Source organism: Delphinus delphis, chromosome X (assembly GCF_949987515.2).
Source record: "Delphinus delphis chromosome X, mDelDel1.2, whole genome shotgun sequence".
NCBI lineage: Eukaryota > Metazoa > Chordata > Mammalia > Artiodactyla > Delphinidae > Delphinus > Delphinus delphis.
The window spans coordinates 13812156-13826130 of NC_082704.1; the positions used below are offsets into that span (position 1 = coordinate 13812156).

Here is a 13975-nt window from a genome sequence, read left to right on the forward strand (position 1 = left end):
TATATATATATACCAAGTATACCTTTATTTTGTTTTGGCTCAAGCTGTAGTTATAGTAGAAAGAAAATTTTATGATTAGTGTTTTGTCAGTGGGAACTTGTTATTAATATGGAAATCCTTAGAGGATCATCTATCCACAGAAAACAAGAAACCAGGGGGAAATGAGCTTTCCACATTTCATCATAAAGCATGCATAATTCATAGAAGGGAGGAAACTACTGATGAGGCTGAAGAAAATGAGTTTCTTGTTGCCAGAAAGAATCAAAATATTAGGTACAAAGCTCTCTAATTTCCTAAATATTTTCTTAAGGCCTTCTGAAGTTTAATGTCATCATGACTTTCGCTGTCATGCTAGCAAAGATGAAGGCAGATGTTTTTACAGAATCAATAACATTTTAAGAGGCAGAAGGGATCTTACAAATATCTAGTCCAACTCTATTTTACCGATTGGAAATATGAAACCCAGAGAGGTGGCGTGACCTGCCCAAAGTCATACAGAGCTAGTGACAGAGCTGGACCTACAAGTCAGGCTTCCTGACTTCTGTACTCACTAATAATGTAGGCTGTTCCCTCGCCTAAAAGGTTGGTGTGAACCAATGTTCCCAATTTGCTTTGCTGTCAGTAATGCCACAGAGATCTCCGATTTCATACAATAGCTTATTGGGCAATTTATGGGATTCAGTTAATAACTGCATCAGTTTGACACATTTCTTCTGAGAGACTAGGGTCATTATTTCCCATTATCAAGAAAGTTGAGCAAGTTTCCAAGATTCCTATATGATTCCTATTTCTATTCTTTTCTACCTATACCTTGTGGACATTTGTAAAAATCAATCTTATTTACTCTTGGGTTAAGAAGCACATTTTAAGAAATGCTGTGAGATATCATGGAATTTAAGGGAAAGAAAGCTACCTTTTCACCAGAGTAACCTATTGTTCTCTTGCCTTTTAAAAATGCACAATTTCAACTATCTGAGAGTGAAGTCTACCTATATGATGTATTTTTCAAGCTCAACTTTTAAGATTTAAAATATTTAAAAACACTTCAGGCAAATTGTAATTAGTTTTCTCCATAGATATTCAAAGTACCATACATGCATTTTCATCATGGATATTTATATGTAGTTGCTTCTAGGTGAATTTTAAAAATTCATTTAGCAGATGAGATTAAATATCCTGTAGTGGGAGTACTAATAATTCAAGGGGACAAAGATTAATGCAGAATTAGAATCTTAACTCGTGTGCTTTTAAAATCTCACTCGATTTGCCTCAGTTCTAAAGAGCCAGTGAAACAGGCCACGTAGATACAAATTCTAACTCCATACCCATTTTTAATGTAAGAGCTTTCTAACAGTGAGAGTTGTCCAACAACAGAATGAACTGGCCTGTGACGGAGTTCAGTCAGTCACTTTGAAATCACAAGATTTCAAACTCAGGCTAAAAGGTAACCTGTCTGGGGTTCTTAAAAGGATTCTTGCAATGAGAGGTAGATTAAAAGACTTCTAAAATCCTTTAAGATCTAAGTTTCTGTAATTTCAATATTGTCTTTCATACTTTTATAGTACAGAGGTCCTTTCATATGTGTATTTAGAGTCATATTATCTTAGACTGACTTGTACCATCATTTTTGCACTTATGTTATCCTGCTTAAAGATAGCAATGGTATCTCACTCATCTTCATATAACCTACAGTTTTAAGTATAGTTTATGTACACAGAAAGTATTCATTAGATACTTATTGAATATATTTGAAATTACAAGCTTGATTAGTTGACTTAGTCATTATAAATTTTAAGAACCATATTTTTTTTTCCCCTGGTCTGAGAATCTAATTTATTACTGCAGTGAGTTTTCATGTTAGGATGTATCTGGGTGCTGCTCTTTTATAAGGTTATAAGTAAAATAAGAATACTTGATTGAACACGAACACATATTTAAGGGTTAAAAACGATGCTTTTAAAGTATATGAAAAACTATTTCCATTTTCATTTATCCTCTTAGTGACAATGTGAAAACTAGCATATATATATACACATATATACATTTATAATATATAGGAAGAAGACATACGAACACTTATGTACAATATGATCACCTCTTGTTCTTACATTTTTAAAAGATGGGTTATAAGATAGACAATTTAAAAAACTAATTTAAGAAAATTGGAACAATCAAAATACCAAAACTATCCTGTTGTGGGTTGAATTGTGTCCCCAAAAAGATAAATGTTGAATTTCTAACCCTCAGCACCTGTTAATGTGATCTTATTTGAAAATAGGGTCTCTACAGATATAATCAAGTTAAGATGACATCATGCTGGATTAGGGTGGGCCCCAAATCCAATGACTGATGTCTTTATAAGACCATGTGAAAACACAAGGACACAGGGAGAACCCCAAGTGATGATGGAGACAGAGACTGGAGTAATATGTCTGCAAGGCAAGGATTTCTGGCAACCACTAGAAGCTAGGAGAAAGACATTAACAGATTCTCCCTTAAAGCCTCCAGAAGGAACCAATGCTGCTGACATCTTGATCTTGGACTTTTGGCCTCCAGATCTATGAGATAATCCATTTCTGTTGTCTTGGGCTACCCAGTTTGTGGTACTCTGTTATGGCAGCTCTAGGAAACTAATACATGTCTTTTCCTGTGGAAAACTGGCATGACAATTCCTTGGCATGTTTAGGATAACAAAACATAGTCTTTCCATAATTAAAAAAAATCAACCACAGGGCTTCCCTGGTGGCGCAGTGGTTGAGAGTCCGCCTCCTGATGCAGAGGACGCGCGTTCGTGGTCCGGTTCAGGAAGATCCCACATGCCGCGGAGCGGCTGGGCCCGTGAGCCATGGCTGCTGAGCCTGCGCGTCGGGAGCCTGTGCTCCGCAGTGGGAGAGGCCACAACAGTGAGAGGCCCGTATACAGCAAAAAAAAAAAAAAAAAAAAAAAAAAAAAAAAAAAATCAACCACAAAATACCTCATGTAAAAGTTAGAATTGCTTTGGTCTGAAAATTAATAAATGGAAAATCATTTAAGATATGGAGCCCCCCAATACACAAGCTCGAAAGGTAACAGAATGGAAAACCAACTACAAAGTCCTCAATTCTGAGCATATTATAGTGATTGTGGCATCCTAGGATTCAGCTAAAACAATAAAAACTAACCAAATAGACTGAAAGAAATTGTCTAAGTTGAAAAAAAAAGTATATTGACATGAGATAGCCAAGATTACCAAGATTTATTGATGAAAGTTCCTCACACAAATGAGTAGTAGTCTCACCCCCATTGTTCACTTTCTCCATCCTTAGTCTTTGTACTTGATCATTCTGAAAAACTTTTTTTGCTGAAGTGTCGATAGCACATGGGGACCTTTTTTTCTGTCATTGATCTATAATTTCAGCAAGGAACACCACTGCAATCACACCTCATTCCATGAGGGCCCCCTTATATGTTCACAACTCGTCCACTGAAGTCTGGCAAGAAGCTAAGTAACAAAGGCAATATTGATAGTTCACTTGTCCTTAGCCAATTTGTAGAATCCTATCCCAGTTTCAGGAGACCATATGATTCCAGTCATCTCAGAAATATTCAGTTTCATTTATTCATAGGTGAATAGACTTTCCCCCTGCCATATATATACATTCTAATCAAGTCCATCAGGGCTATTGTCAAAAAATTCTTGATGCCAATCTTTTTCCCATGTGGAATATACCTACATCAGATTTCCATAATTCTGATTATTTCTAATGACAAGGAAAAATGTTTAATAAATATTTTAGATAGCCACTCCTACCTTCATTAGCTGAAGAAATTTAAACCAATTTTCAACTTCATTTCATGAAGATACATTTCTATTTTGCAAAATGCTAATACTACCCCCAATTACCTAAAGCACTTACTTTATATTTAAAATTTTTAATACATGATTTTTCTTATTTAAAAAATCCTTAAGACTTTTGAATAGAAAATTGGGTTTTAAACAAACCTTTATAGCCCTTTGGGAACAACTGGAAGTGCATGGTTCCTGCAGAAAAGCCCTAACATATTAAGCCTATATTTAATCAAATCAGTAGTCATGATGATGAATAAAAGGTAATTCATAGAAATGTAAAACACCACAATTTATCCACATTGTCTTTTTTCCACACTTAATTAGAGTACAAAATTGATCAGGGATAACCAGGTTAAGTACAAATTGAGTGAAGCCCCAATTACATATTATTTTCTTGCTATTCAATTAGCTTCCATTCATCTTGCTTCCCCTACCTATTCCTCCCCAACAAATTACACATCCAAGGATTCATGTCAAAAATTGGCAATCCTTGGATCAATACAGTATAACTAGCTTAATTTTAAAACTGCTTTTGATAGATGATTTTTCCTTACCAAGTGGAAACTAGCAATTACTGAAAATATTAAAAACTAGCATAAATATTCAGTACATAATTTGAAAAACCATTTTACCTGTTGATTAATGGAACAATAATATTTCATTAGAACGTATAATTTTATTTATTTTTTTATTCACATAAATAGATAGAGCTCTCAATTATTTTTTTAAAAAATCAAGGTACAGCATCTTTTTATACATTAGCAACTTGAAGATGTATGATTGTATCGTCAACATACTTCTTATTTAGAAAACATCTTTGAAAGTATTACTACATTGCTTTTAAGGGCATACCCAGGAATTAGACATGCAAGTTCTATAGATAAACAGAATTCTAGGAAATTGAGAAAAAAAGATAAATAGGAAATAGTCTAAATTATACCACATACAATCCTGTTATTACTCTAATGTGTGTGTGTGTGTGTGTGTGTGTGTGTGTGTGTGTGTGTGAGAGAGAGAGAGAGAGAGAGAGAGAGAGAGAGAGAGAGAGATCAAGCGAGTGCACGTTTGTTTCTCCATTGCTGTATTGGGGAGAGTCTTGGGATAGGTAAACCACTTAGTTAAAAGCTCATCTGCTAGAATAAATAGAGAACTAAAATCAGAAGGCAACACAGGAGAGTTTGTGACAGTGCTGATTTTAGCTGGTGAATTATGAGAAGACCCTGCACTGCTGCTGTTTCTATCAAGAGCATCTGAAGATAGACTAGGAAAAAGAAAATACCACTCATTGATAACAGAATTCAAGAGATCTCTGTGCTTTGTCTACAAATGAATGCAAAATATGTGAAGCAAAGAATTGGCATTAGTTACAAGAGCAGTTTCATAAGAGCAGTAAAACAAAACCAACGGTAACAGCAATAAAAATCCATTCACTGTATTTCCCATTTTGATCATTAAAACTTGCTTTACTGGCACACTTTTAAATAATATGCTCAGTCTAACAAAGCACTCAAAAATCCAAGATAGAAAAAATGGGGCAGAAGATGACTCTTTTCCAAGATTGCATTTTTATGTATATCTCTAATACCTCTTAATCTAATGCCAAAACCCCACTTCTAAAAATGTGTCTAATAAATCACAGCAAGATCCTTTTTGACCCACCTCCTAGAGTAATGGAAATAAAATTAAAAATAAACAACTGGGACCTAATGAAACTTAAAAGCTTTGGCACAGCAAAGGAAACCATAAAAAAGACGAAAAGACAACCCTCAGAATGGGAGAAAATATTTGCAAACAAAGCAACTGACAAAGGATTAATCTCCAAAATATACAAGCAGCTCATGCAGATCAATATCAAAAAACAAACAACCCAATCCAAAAATGGGCAGAAGACCTAAATAGACATTTCTCCAAAGTAGACATACAGATTGCCAACAAACACATGAAAGGATGCTCAACATCAGTAATCATTAGAAAAATGCAAATCAAAACCACAATGAGGTATCACCTCACACTGGTCAGGATGGCCATCATCAAAAAATCTACAAACAATAAATGCTGAAGAGGGTATGGAGAAAAGGGAACCCTCTTGCACTGTTGGTGGGAATGTGAATTGATACAGCCACTATGGAGAACAGTATGGAGGTTCCTTAAAAAACTAAAAATAGAACTACCATAGGACCCAGCAATCCCACTACTGGGCATATACCCTGAGAAAACCATAATTCAGAAAGAGTCATGTACCACAATGTTTATTGCAGCACTGCTTACAATGGCCAGGACATGGAAGCAACCTAAATGTCCATCGACAGATGAATGGATAAAGAAGATGTGACGCATATATACAATGGAATATTACTCAGCCATAAAAAGCAACTAAACTGAGTTATTTGTAGTGAGGTGGATGGACCTAGAGACTGTCATACAGAGTGAAGTAAGTCAGAAAGAGAAAAACAAATACCATATGCTAACGCATATACGTGGAATCTAAAAAAACGGTACCGATGAACCTAGTGGCAGGGCAGGAATAAAGACGCAGACGTAGAGAATGGACTTGAGGACATGGGGGGGAGGGGAAGCTGGGATGAAGTAAGAGAGTAGCATTGACATATATATGCTACCAAGTGTAAAACAGATAGCTAGTGGGAAGCACACAGAGCACAGGGATATCAGCTCTGTGTTTTGTGACCACCTAGAGGGGTGGGATAGGGAGGGTGGGAGGGAGTCTCAAGAGGGAAGGGATATGGAGATATATGTATACGTATAGCTGATTCGCTCTGTTGTACAGCAGAAACTAACACAACATTGTAAAGCAATTATAATCCAATAAAGATATAAAATAAAAATGTGTCTACCATATATTAATGTCACACATAAGTGTTGGGGAGAAGAACTAAAGTTAATATTATAGTATCCATTTGGGATATTCATTTTTTAAAACTTCTAAAAATATTTCATAATATACCATACTTCTGAGTATATACAATAACCAAAGTAGACTTAAAAACCAAGTTAAAAGTGGTCAATGAATGCTTGAAATCTCATGTTAATACTCACAATACATTCCTATCAGATAGCTGGGTAGTATCAGAAGAAAGCACGTTGGTTGTGTCTTGGAAAAATCTCTTTGGCTGATGTTCAAATGTCATTTCACCTACGACGAAAATGCAGATCAAGGTAGATATATTTTGTCTAACGTGTTTATTATGCTTTTAATTGCAAAAGTAAAACTTGTTCATTGCAATTAACTTATAAAATACAGAAAAACAAAAGGAAAAATATTTTACATCACCATTATCCAGAGATAACCATTTTCCAGTAATTCCTGAATATGTGTATACATGATTTTTTTAAACAAAATTGGATTTGCACTGTATATAATACTGATATGTAATCTACTTTTTGTTTTTAATGATTATAATTTTTCTCATATTAGTAACTAAATTCTACAACATAAGTTTATATAGCTATGTAGTAAGGATGTACCCTAATTTAATCTCATTCCTTATTTTAAAACTTTAAGTTACTGCTCTTCTTATTTTGCTAAACATACACAATGAACTAAATAGATCGATTTTTTTTACAGCATACAATGAACAAAATAAATACATTTTCAAAGATTAGGGAGAAAAACTTAATCTCAAAAAACCACATTGCTATAATCTTCACTTTGAAGTAAATGTTACACGTTCATGTGATAACCATGTCTGGATGTGAGTAAAACTGATGATCAAGTCCATAACTTCTATGGTGGAATATATTTGAATGATAAAACACTACGGCCACCTACTCATTAAAAAACATGCCTAGGAATAGAGATTTCCAGACCTTCCTTAGGAGTATAATCATGGCTCATAAAGCTTGAAAGAGGTCTAGGTATTATCCCAGGCCAGATACACTTACACCATTATGGAAAAACTACTCATCTCTCCTTTTTGGTTTAAATTAAAAACAAGACAAATCAAAACAAATTCATCATAGAAGAAAATTAAAATTTTCTTTGCTAAAATCATTATTACTTGTAAAACAATATTTATAGCTGCCCAATCTCTGTAGATCTCTCAGAATTCCCACTTGAAGCCTTATTTTTTCTTGCTTGTTCCCAACGGAAGTAATTGCTGCTAATCACCATAAAATATGCCTTCATATGCTTGGAGACTCTAACCCTTATTTCTCCTCCACTTTACAGAGAGTCCTCATTCTTTTTTTGTTTTTTCCCCCCAGGACCTCTTTTTGATTTTTTTATACCATCTTTCCCCACACTTCACTTGTATTAATGTGATAATTGGACATACTTTGTTGTTTCCCAAATAAATATTCATATTCCAAAATATATAATTAAAATTAAATTTCTATTTAATCTGTTATTACATCTGGAAAGTCAGATAAACTTTGACCAGATCTGTATAGACTATATTTGGGAGGGTCTGACTTAAAACACATAGACCGTGTGGTACTTACAGAATTTGCTTTGGAGTTCTTAGGGACACCTCAAAGAAGTGAGGCAGTCAACTTCCAGAGCAGCTGAAAACCAGGTACAAGAAGCTCATGTGGAACATGCCACATCCACCAAAACACTGGATGGAAACCAAGTCTATTATGTCAAAATTGAAATATAAAAACAATTTTTAAAATCATAAATTCTAAGAAAATTCCAGGCATTTTCAACGTCATGAAACATTTTATATGTTATCTTAAAAGAAGAATTATTTTAATTCAGTAAAACACTGTCTTTAATTTAAGCGTATTTGATTTTAAATACTCAAAGGCCCCCCCCCAACTTCCTAACAGCTCTTCAACTGCTAATACATTTGAATGTTTTTTCAACATTAGCCCAAACTTCACAGCACAGGTAAAAGACACTTAAGCTAGGTCATTGATCCATTGTCATAAAACAATGTGCTTAGTTTGTAAAAGAGCATTTTCCAGAACTGATCTCCTCTTAGTCTTAGAATATAACGAGTACACGCTGAGTTAGGTATGTTGTTAGGAAGACTGCCATTAATTCATGCCAAATGCAGGGAACACTGCAGTGCATTTCAGTTTCCTTCCCTCTAGTTTTGCTCTTCCCCTACCTCTGCCCCCCCTTCCATTTCTTCTTCTTTCTCCTTCTTCTTTCCCATCTTAATGGATTTTTCACAAATATACATCTTTAAGTTTAATCTCCTTTCCCATTTATCCATTTTCCCTCCCTATTATAGTTTAACTTTGTATTAAGCCTATAATTCAGTAGTCATATCCCAAAAAAGGAAGAAGTACATAGCTTAGTGAGGCAGGGGTGAGAAAGGGGATCCAGAACTGTGGCAGTTTAAAAAAAAAAACACTTCTGTTCTTTCCTTGCCCTTTTATTACTGAATAGGTGGATCATTTTCCATATATTTAACCAAACAGAACCCCCATAAACAACTGAAACATCAACATACACTTTAGCATATATTTTTAGTGCTGTAAGTGGATCTAATTTGTGTCAACTTATTCATATGATATCAACGTGTACGTGTAGTGGTGGGACAGGTCAGGGGTTGAGATTCAGGAGAATACTTGATGGCTGAATCACTCTATTCATTCATTCCCCACCTTGTTTCAGAAAGTATTTAAGGCAGCTAGCTTGGTGAATTATACAATGAAAATCATAATAGTTGACTAAACTGGAATTAAAATTTTCAGTTCACATTTATATGGCCCTTTATAGCTTTCAAAATGTCTTTACACATAGTTTCATTTCAGTGAAACAAAAGGCCTCTAGTAATTTATCAAATATGTTTTAAATAAATAAATCCTTTAAAATGAATTTTTGTATAATACTTGATTTTATGTGATATCTTATGAAAATAAAGTTATATTTATTTCTGTTGGTAGATAAAAGTACCTTTTCTTTTTAATGGTCCAAGGATACTTGGTCTAATAGTGTTGGTTGGGACTTTGACTTCTTCTAAAATAAAATTATAATCGTTACAAGAAAACATTTGAACAAGATCAGCTGTGACTATTTCGTTATAACAGATCTAAGGATATACACTAAAAGAGGACTGTATGTAGTATCCCACATCACATGATTTCATTGCTTTTCTCTAAATCTAGGTAAAAACAGGAAAGCCTCAGGACAGAAAACTGTCTTGTAACTTATAAGGATTCAGGATTTTCCCAAGTTGTGGGGAAAAAAAGCTAGAAGGACCTGTAGTCCTGGCTGTGACCTGCCTTAAGACAAGGTGAAAATCATGAGTGAATGAGGGGGTATGGTAGTTAAATGTTCATTTGTTCATTCGAGAGTTAGCTCTGATCCTTATGAACAAGCTGGGTCAGAGGAAGGCTATGTTCAGACAGGGTTAATGAATTACTGATTCTTCATATGGTCACATGTTCTCACACATTCTTAGTTGATTCTTTCCAAGAATACAAAGTGGACTTCCCTGGTGGCGCACTGGTTGAGAGTCCGCCTGCCGATGCAAAGGACACGGGTTCGTGCCCCTGTCTGGGAGGATCCCACATGCCACGGAGCGGCTAGGGCCCGTGAGCCATGGCCGCTGAGCCTGCGCGTCCGGAGCCTGTGCTCTGCAACGGGAGAGGCCCGCGTACCGCAAAAAAAAAAAAAAAAAAAAAAAAAAGACCAAAACGATGACATTTTAATTTAGCTAAAAAGACATTACTTGTTTGGTTGTCACAGAACCTGGAGCTACAATTTTTTTTTTTTTTTTTTTTGGTTGCACCGTGCAGCTTGCGGATCTTAGTTCCCCAACCAGGGATTGAACCCGGTATAACTTTTCTCAGAAAGCAGATTAGTGGTTTCCTAGGGTGGGCAGGGGTGGGGGGAGGAGATCAAGTGTGAAAGATCACGAGGAAACTGTTCAGAGTGTCGGAACTGTTCTATATCTTGATTATGGTTACGGTTACAGGATTGTACACATTTACCAAAATTAATCAAATCGTATACTTAAAGGTTGGTGACTTTTGTAATATGTAAATAATAGTTTAAGAAATGAAAGGGAAAACTGCCATTTTGAATCAGCTATAACTATAGCAAAATGTATCCCCCAAAAGATTTGGGTGGTGAAACATTGATGTTTTATAAGTATTTCAAGGGACACAGACTTTTAGACACTCCTTTCTTACCTTCTCAGTCGCCCTGGTGAGAGAAGCTTTTGGGGTCTAGAATTAAATCAGTGGACTTTGGAGAAGGTGGTTTCTCTAAATCGTTGTTACTCTTTATAAGCAGTGTCCAATTGTAGCACCTATTGCTTACTTATCAAGTGCTGAGGGTGATAGCTATGGCACGGGAAAGGGAATCCTTACTGCGTCAGTGGTTGTACCATGGAGCTCTCACCATCCTAAAGCAAGCAGGGAACCCAAGATTCACTTCAATAAGCAAAGGCACCTTTTGCCTTTTGGGAAAGAGAGCTACATGCCGGATAAGGGGCTTCCCTAGCACCCAAAAAAGACCTAGAATGTGACTACTCAATATTGAGCAATACCTAACAGATACACAAATCCTAAATTTCAGTCTTTCTCTTTGGGTTTGACCTGTGATTTGTTATTGAAAACTACAATGCTGTGTCCAGGAAAGGATCAAAAAAGCTTTGGTTAGAACTAAGATACAAATGGGACAACAAAAACAGCTATAAAAATGTTTATAGATTTTATGTGGACAAAATCAGGACCACACAATTCAGGATTTTAAAACATGTTCTTTTCTTCTCCAAGACACAAGTAAAGTTATATTACGTGTTTCTTTCCTCTTTCTAACACACTTGCAGATTTACTCACTCACACTAACACTTAAATTAATTAGAATTATGTCAGTTAAGGGAATCCAAGAGCCTCTATAAATTGTATTAGCACCAAAACATGAAAAGTGACAGGCTCCAGAGGTTATCTACTCATTCTTCAGGACTTATTCCTAAATCAGGAATAGATGGCAATCTAAGGCGCTCAGGGCTCAAAAGAAAATAAGATGTCACTGCTTCTGCTGATGACACATTTCCCTACCTAATAATCCCCAAATCTAGAAACTGACATCTAACCAGAACCTCTTCTACTCAAATTTCAGCTCAGGTCTTCTTTTGTCATTATCTGAGATGTCCATGGAAAAGAACCCTAAACATCATTCAACTACCACAACTTAGTAATTATAATATGTACAGGGACATAAAAAAATGTTAGCAAGGAATGTAACTACATTCCAAACATGTTTAAATGAAAGGCTGTACATTAAAATGCTAGTAGGAGTATATGTATTACAGGCATAAAAATGCAGTATTTTCCCAGTAAATCCATGGCCTGTGGTTTAAAATTCTAATATATAGTTAATAAATTACATAGAAGGGAGTGAAATCATTTATCATTTCATCATCTAAGCAATTCAACCAGCACAACTGAACTTTTTTTAGACTCACTAGGACAGAGAGGAAGTTGATCCACAGGAACAGTGGTTTTGTATCAGACAACTATTTACTTTGAACCCCACTCTCAAACAATTAGTTATTTTTATGGGTAAATCATAAACTGTTTCTTAAGAGCAATAAAAAATTATGCAGGGCTTCTCTGGTGGCACAGTGGTTGAGAGTCTGCCTGCTGATTCAGGGGACACGGGTTCGTGCCCCGTTCCGGAAGGATCCCACATGCCGTGGAGCGGCTGGGCCTGTGAGCCATGGCCGCTGAGCCTGCGCGTCCGGAGCCTGTGCTCCGCAACAGGCGAGGCCATAGCAGTGAGAGGCCCGCGTACCACAAAAAAAAAAAAAAAAATTATGTAGCATATATAATTTTAGTTTCAAATGAGAGTTTAAATGTCTAGAAATTACAGCAAAACCAGGTAGTGCCAACATGAAAAATCAGTAAAAATTTCAAATTTTCTACAATATTGAAGTGCTAATACCATACCATACCATACTTCAAAGTTTCTTTCCAAGACTGACCCATCTGTATTGCAGTTTGTACCTCCTTACAAAAGAAATGATATCAGTACTGAAGTTTACCTATCTAAAATAAAAGATATAACTGAATATGATCAGAATAGTAATTCAATGCACACTACTCACCATTCATGCATTGTTTCCCTATTCATTAAATCCATGGCTTCTTCCTGAAAGGTGAGAACGTGAGGATAAACTGAATGCCCTGTTCCTATGATTTTACAAAGTTTTACTTCATTTGGCTGTACATTTATTATTATTCACTGGGCTATAGTAGAGCTAGAGTATAAACAAATCTCTAAACAAGTGTCCGGTTCTCTACTTTTCATTGTTGCATCTACCACACAGAGATCTATTACTTATGCATTATAGTACATTGGATATGCAGGAATTGATTAGATGAAAAACTTTGTACCTTTCTTCATTCAAAAGAGAAAACATCAAACATTAAACATTAAACTATTTTTCCAACCATTAATACTATGATATTAACAAATAGTACTCACAGTCCAACAAACTAAATGTCTTTCAGCATGGGTTTGCTTAAGCAAATGATGGTACAAGCATGATTTAAATCTAGTCATTGACATTGAAAAACATGTATTACATATTAAGTAGGAAAAAACCACAAATGCTTTTTATGTAAAACTGTAAATGAGAGGTGCTCAGAAGGATGTTCCCCAAAAAGTTAACAGTACTTATCAATGAGTAGTGAGATCTGTGACAGTTTGTTCTTTCTTTCTCTGTACTTTACCATATTGTTTGACCTTTTTATAAGTATGCAAGTATTTTTCACATAAATAGTTACTTAAAAAAATAACCCACATATGGAAAGACATCCTGTGTTTGTGAATTGGAAGACTTAATATTGTTAAAAAGGCAATACTACCCAAAGTGATTTACAGATGCAAGGCAACCCCTATCAAAATCTCAATGGCATTTTCTGTCAAAATAGAAAAATGGCCTTGAGAAAGAATAAACTTGGGAGGACTACACTACCTGGTTTTAAAACTCACTACACAAAGCTACAGTAATCAAAACAGTGTGGTTCTGGCATAAGGACAGACATATAGATCAATGGAATAGAATAGAGAGAGCCTAGAAATAATCCCTTGCGTATATAGTCAATTGATTTTCAATAAGGATGCCAAGACCATTCAGTGGGGAAAGGACGGTCTTTTCAACAAATGGTGCTGGAAAACTGAACATCCACATGTGAAAGAATGAACACTTTCCTTACACC

General features: G+C 35.5%; 1 pseudogene; it reads right to left on the bottom strand.

Moving 5' to 3' along the window:
* Nucleotides 1-285: 285 nt before the first annotated feature.
* LOC132418771 (P2R1A-PPP2R2A-interacting phosphatase regulator 1-like) overlaps nt 286-13975 on the bottom strand; it is a 40492-nt pseudogene continuing 26802 nt past the window's right edge.